The 7,045-nt window shown below is 50.8% G+C and overlaps 1 protein-coding gene across 1 annotated transcript in view; it reads left to right on the top strand.

Annotated features, from left to right (window-relative positions):
- The window catches only part of LOC116850500 (CUGBP Elav-like family member 2), a 561,960-nt gene that overhangs the window by 60,568 nt on the left and 494,347 nt on the right, over positions 1–7,045 (top strand). Inside the window, exon 2 of the mRNA XM_032828833.1 lies at positions 4,258–4,518. The gene's annotated coding sequence lies outside the window, so the exon portion shown is untranslated. The remainder of the gene's footprint in view (positions 1–4,257; positions 4,519–7,045) is intronic.

The following is a 7,045-nucleotide window of genomic DNA, read 5'->3' as shown; positions in this document are numbered from 1 at the left end:
CCCCCCCTCTCTCTCTCTCTCTCTCTCTCTCTCTCTCTCTCTTGCTTTCTCTTTCCGTCTCTCTGTATCGTCAATGCCAATCGTGTGTCGCCGTCGCGAATAAATATTGCCGATATGCGAAACGTGCGGGCGAACAGTGGCAGAATTTCAGACGGTCCAATATGGCACCGTTATCGACTATGTTCGTTTTGGAAAAAAGCATACTGCGATTCGACAAGTTAATATTAACGCAGAGCCATTTGGTGCTTTGGGTGAAACTAATTCGAGCGGAATAGAACGGAATGTAACAAAAGATATTCGGCCAGCGCTATCAATCAAACCGCGCCACGGATAATAGAATATAAAACAAAAAATAACGTTGCACACATAAACTAAAAAGTCCAAAAAGTGTTTCACGTGGAAAAAAAGAGGCATTTTTTCGAACGGCCGTTTATGAATACGATATTTCCAGAAGATTAAACGAGCGAACAATCGCTAGAGAAACGCTGTGAAAAGTGTCGAAAATCGTATTTCCTATTCGCTCATTCTTACTTTGCTCAACCGAATCACGCGACAGTCGCGCGATAGATCGATATCACACAAGCGGTTTAAAGGTAAATAAAAGTCGATAACCCCGATGCTAATCCACGCGAACGCGAACCAGTGCGCGCACTCTACAATCCGATCACGTCGAGATGATGCGATTCTTCCGACGATATAGCGTTGACTTGTTCACGATTCAATGGGCGATAATGCCACCCTTTGGCGCGACCCTTCGATGACCGTCGCTCGTTGTCGCCGTTACGCGCTTACGTCTGTAATCCCATAAAATAATTCCCCTGCCATGGGGAGGGCAGGGCGCGCCGATATTCTCCGGCACACGTTTCGCTCGCATCCACTATCAGACACGGCCGATCGATCTGATTGAATCGCGACTCGGACGTGTCCTTGGTGCGTTTGCGGGAACACGCACAGCGGAGGCAAATGAAATTCCCAGCCTGTCGAAAACAAGTTTTATTTCGTGGCACTTCGGTCGAGGGCGCGCAGGGGCGTTGCGGATTGTTGCGCTGGCCCGGGACGAGGGGTTGCGGTCGGGGGTGTGAAGGGACGAAGCTCAGGGCGGAAGGGAAAAGGCTGGTAGCTCCGCGTTCTCGACGGCACCGACGACGGGCGACGAGAGTTTCCATTCTTCGGTGAAACTTCTTGGCAACTCGTTTGAACGCCACGACCAGCCTCTCCACTTTCTTCCGAGTCTTATTTTGCCCGCTGCCGCCTCTGCCGCCCCCGTCGCCGCCGTTCGCGAAACTTTTCCCGATTCCTCGGAGGTGTAACATAATATTTTCGCGGCTCGGCCAGGGACCGCAGGAACCGCGCGTTGGAATAACGCGGTTATCGAGTCCCGGGGTTTTAACGTTATCAAATTCGTTATCACCGTGCTCTCATCGGCGTCTACGAGGTTAGCAGTCGTGACGCTTTGCCTCCTCGGGCACCCTCCGAAGGGTCGAGTAACGACTCGACTCGACTGTCAGCACTGAGACCCGTTGGTTAACGGGTGCGCTCATTGCTCTCGCTACGAAAACATTATTATTTCACGCCGAGTAGTCTTCCTGGGACTGTCGGGGGAGGAGCGCTCTTGCGCAATCTTCCGGGTTGCAGACCGTGCGATGAAAAATAAAGACGATGCTCGCCGAGAGCGGATCCCCATTAGCATTTAACGAAATCGTTACGCGATCGGGCATGCCCGAATGTCCTGAAGGGGAGGGGAAGGGGAGAGGAGGAGGAGAAGAAGGAGGAGGAGAAGAACGGGAGGAGAGTCTCGTGCGCCGAAATGGCGAAAGTGTGAAAACACGTTGTCGGCGGACTAATTAAATTTCTGCATTATTACGAGGACGGCCGTTTCTGCCACTCGGCGAGTTTTAATCTGGCGAAGTAATATCTTAGGCTACATTAGGTCTTACCCTCCGCAGCACCGACTGCCAGGGTGGCGGACTCGGTTGAACGGGAAGATGGGGTGGTCGGCGGGGGAGGAGGGGAGAAGAAGGAGGAGGTGTGGCAGAGGCCCGGCATAAGCTGCCGTCTGCCTGCCGGCTAATCAATGATTCAACTCGCCAATTACGGAGGCGCCTCGAAAAATATCCTCTCTCCACCCGCTCCCTCGCTCCCTCTTTCCCTCCCTCTGTCTTTCTCCCCCTCTCCTTTCCCTCTCGCGCCCTCCTAGAGCGCGCCTGAAATATTCACGGACCGTATCTCCCTTCAATTCTATCCTCTTGCCTTCGCAGTTTCGCTCGTTCTTCGACTTGGTCCCGTTGCGTCTCAACCCTTTTCGGACTTGTTTCGCCGCCACCCTTGTTGTACTCATCGATATGGCGTGTCGTAATCACATCGACGTTCCTTCGTCTAATTCATACATACGGATCGATATCAACGGTAATATACTACTGTAATTTTCTCATCGGTAACTTCGGGTCTATTAACTTGGCGAGTCATTTGGTCACTTTGTGCTAGCAAACGTACGTAACGATACGTTTGTGATGATACCGTTGGCGGGCGAGCGCACGTACGTGCGTTTTCCGACGTAACAAAATTCCACGCCGCGTCAAATTAATTTTAAAATCTGGCAGATTTTGCTTCTCTCTTTCACTCTCTCGATATGAAGTGAAACACTTCATATTGATATCAACCGGTACACTGCTTCGCCGCACGCTACGAAGTGAAATCTATCGGATTTTAAAATTAATTTGACGCGTCGGAATTTTGTTACATTGAATTATCTAACAGCTTTATGCAACAGCACTTACCGAGAATAATCAAGTGGAATCTCGTTACCGTGAAAATGTATTATTTCCTCATTATTCGTTATCGCATGCGCGCTGTCTCTCTCTTTCTCTCTCTCTCTATCGCGCGCATGCGATTTTATCGTGCTTAGGAATGTTAAACTGTTTCGATTACGGGAGTTTATCGGGCGCGCGGGAGCGCGAGGTGGAAAAGCTCGTTTAGAAAAGTTCCGGCGACCCGCGGACGGCCGCGTGCTGTCTCCGCCGAAGACTATTCACTGCCATTCCTCCTCGAATTATTCTTTCGCAATTTAATCAACCGGTTATAAAAGAACTTGGCTTGACCTTACAACTTTATTTTTGCATCTCTCCACGGTCCGCGCGCCGCTTCTCCTCCGTTTTTCCTCCTCGGGCGCTCTAAATTAAATTTCCTTTGCCTCCGATGCCCAAGTTTCGCGGGTGGATGGGAGACGGGCGAGGAGACGCGGTATGATCGTAACTAAGAGGAGAGGACTCTCGGGGAAGGGAGAGCTGCTAGAAGGCGGAAGGTGGTATAGGAAGGAAAGAATGATGTAGAACTAAGGTCGGACGGGAGAGAGCAAAAACAGAATGTACATAAAAAATACACGGCTGCAAGCGGTAGCTGCCTCTTCGCCGTGGCCTCGACTCACCGGCATGAAAAATTCACTAGTTGCCCCGGCTCTTATTGCAATCTTCGTTCGTTGGATTCTCGCAAAATTTAGCCACCTTCAGCGGGACACAGAGCTCGCAGGGCGGACGACGACCCTCTTCTTCGACGTGCACGAGTCCTTTCTTTCTTCCGCCGAGTTTCATCTCGAGAGAGGACGTCCCTCCGAGTGCCACGAGTAGTATCGGGGACACAGAGAGGCTGGTATGGCCCAACCTCTCTGCCTCCGGGATGATTTTATTAAATTTGCTCTTATCATTCCGCTAGGCGGTAGCCTATTGGCCGAGACGAGACGGGCTCTGTTGCCTGGGAACGGTGCGGCGGTGTATTGTTCCTTTTATCGCGCGGACCGACGGCAATGATATCGGGTCGAGCGCCTGTGTACGTTGGATCGAATTAATAGTTTACAAACCTCGACAGAAAGAGAAACGCTGATATAATTATTTATTCGCGTAGCGTGTAATCCGAGATAAACCTATTAGTGCATAGCATATGCTATTTGAACGGTCTATATAACTTGGGTTTATTTGCGAAACATCAGATAATACGGATGTGAAAAATACATGTAGTCGAGATGTAAGTCTGGCTTGGCTGAAAAGGAAACGCAAGTAGGTCGCTCAGACTTATTGGACATTGCCAGTATTAGAATCACTATTAAAGCGCAGTTATAATTGTCCAGTTCTAAAACTATTCAGATTATTAGTAATAATTTTAGTACTGTCAAACCACAAACCGTGTACTCTCGAAGAAACTACTTACTTTTATTTTCAACATCTTTTGTTTAACGTATGTATTTTTGTCTCTTCTCTGTTGCAGCGTTCTCCCGTTATCGTTCGTTCAACCGTGGCTTATCGTCGTCCGTTCAAACACTCGCGATCGTCGGTGCGAGCAGTCGATGAAGCAAAAGTGCGTGTATTTTACCCGTGACTTCTCTTTTCTTTTTTTTTTCGTTCCGTCCACGTTCGCGCCAGCTTCCTGCCAGCATCAAGGTTACACAACAACGAGAGACGTATCCATTGCTGGATCATCCGGACCGCCAAGGGCGCTCCTCTCCGCTCGCTCGTCTCGCGGTGCAAGGTAAGCAGCACGGAAATGAGCTCGGGAAGAGAGCGTAGAGTATATTTCGCGCGGGCAATGCGCGTGAAACGACTCGTGCGGCGTTTCGTGCGGGGAGAGAGAAGGGTCGGCGGCAGGGGACGGGAGAAACGCCGAGGCGGCGACGGATAGTTTGCAAAAACTTGGTTAAGTCGCTTACAAAGAGGCAAAGTGACTGAGTCGGAGGTAAAGCGAAACGCCGCGCTAACTTCGGAGCACTTCGTTATAAAGTTGGGGGAGTTGAATAATGTATTTTTATTATTTACCCGAAGCATGCCGCGGTGCCGGCCGCGGTGATATATCGGATAAAGTCGCTTGTAATTTCCGGCGAACGTTAACTTGCCCCTCTCCCGGCCCCGCCGCCCCGAAAGAAATCACACCGGATCACGCCACAACTTTCCACGGCGCGGGAATATTTATACACCCTCGTGTACCTGAGGGTGTGTGGTCGTGGTGATAGTGGTGGTGGTGGTGGTGGTGGTGGCTCGTGCACCGCGTGGCGTACGAGGCGTGTTTATTTGCGAAGTTTCATCCCGTTGTTCGGCTGGGTTATTAGCGATCTACGTAAGCAGAATTGAATTGCTCGCACGCGCCACGCGAAGACGACGATAGAAATCGATCGCCTCTAAGAGGATTCGCTACGTCATCGTTTGTAAGAACGCCGTTTGAAAGCATCGGAGATATCAATTTTCCACGAATCTAAAACTCGGGAAGATAACGGACTTTGCTTTAGCAATATCACGTGCATCATGCGCCAGTTAATTTTAATTAACGCCAATTGCTACTTTTTCCCTCGCAAACTCGGCGAAACACTATTACTGTGCGTAGAATAGGAGAGGCTTCCGAATCCGATCAGACATGGTATAAGCTGCGAAGTTTTTTTTTTAAACTTCTTTTCGTTGCGCAAGCTTTCAGCCGAAGCCGTATCGGTCGGCCAGTAATTATGATGGACGCGCGATGCGGTCGGCGTCGCGTTAATTGCAGAAATCGTTTGCACAGTGAAAAATCTTGTTGAACGCGTCGTAAATTTCAGTGAATTTTCGATCGAACAGCTTTTTCTCCCCCGACGAGAGATGTTTTTTTGATCTATTCATGATTTTACGCTGCGCCAAATGTTATCGTATCGCATTGTATTGTGTAGCAAATTGGACAGCCGAAACGGCTCGGATTTCCATTTCGCAGAGGGTTCTCTAATTAATTTTCGAATCTTGACGCGAAGAGATACGTCTCGCCAAAGCGCGATACGCGTTCGTGAAAGATCGAGCGCAGCCGGCGCTGCGCCGTTAAGTAGCCGAAGCGTGGAGAGTGCCGCTCGCTCGATAATGCATCATCGCGTTGCACTATTTCACGGGGAAATGCGCCGGCACGTTTGTCGACTGCTAGGAGAGGCGAGCGATTGCGCTCGCTCGCTCACGCGACGCACGCCCGCGAAGACGTAAATCTTGAGGTGCGACGCAAACCGCGGAGCTAAGAGGCCGCCGTTGAACCGGCGGAGAGTGCGTTCGGTGGCCGTCGCGGAAGGACGAAGCCAAGTTATGCTCTAATTTATGGCACGGGCCGCAGAGCGAGCCGCGGAGTTTGTCTCGCTGAGGTGGTCAGGATTTAAGCCCGATTGCAGTTGACACGCGGTCCTGCCCCCGCACTTTTGTCCTTCGTTCTCGTAACGACTTTAGTTGGTTACTCGCCGCGGGCTGTGGAGTAGTCAACGCGCTCGCCAAGTTAGTTCACCACGAGGTCGTCGCGCGTGTTCGCGGGGACGACAAAATGTCTCTCGTGTAAACGGTCGCAGAACGACTTCGCTTCTGCGTCTACAAAATGCCGTGAAAGAGCGCCCTGTTCTGGCCTCGTCGTAGGGAAATTTGTACGCCGTCGATCGACCCAAGATCGTCGACTTTTGAGGCCCAATCGCGGCACCAGCCGAGAAAAGAAGAGATTTCCTCATCGCGCAAATGGACGTAAATCCGAGCGGGGCGTGACACAGTTCGCAAGGTGGAAACTCGGCGGACAGAACGGAGTTGAGTGTAATAATGCACGCGCGTAATTTAGAGAAATGCAGCATGGAACTCTGGAAATATTCGGCGTTTGAGGGATGCGCGCCGCGTTTTTCCTACGAGCTCGGCCGCGTGCTCAGCCTCTGCATTCCCGCCCCCTCCCCCTCCCCCCGTGTGCACGATGCGTATCTCTATAGAGCAAACGAAATGGAATTTTAAAAATTGAATCGCCGAGACTTGCGCTTTACGCCGGCGGCGTATTACAAAAGCGCGGGGGCAATTTCATTCATACGTAATAAGACGGGCGCATCTGGCGCCACGCAACGTAACGGATGCCTTGTCATCGCTTTTCGGAAAGGTCGAGCTGTTTTCGATATTAAGGCACTTCGCGTTATTTATAAACCATTCCCGACGCGTGTGTCTCTCCCATTCGGCCCTTTTACCACACACCTTCTCCTTTTCTCTTTCTCTCTCTCTCTCTCTCTCTCTCTCTCTCTCTCTCTCTCTCTCTCTCTCTC

Source organism: Odontomachus brunneus, unplaced genomic scaffold (genome assembly GCF_010583005.1).
Source record: "Odontomachus brunneus isolate Ranch 3 - 2012 unplaced genomic scaffold, Obru_v1 Obru_scaffold_147, whole genome shotgun sequence".
Classification (NCBI taxonomy): domain Eukaryota; kingdom Metazoa; phylum Arthropoda; class Insecta; order Hymenoptera; family Formicidae; genus Odontomachus; species Odontomachus brunneus.
This window is presented reverse-complemented; position numbering and strand designations above follow the sequence as displayed.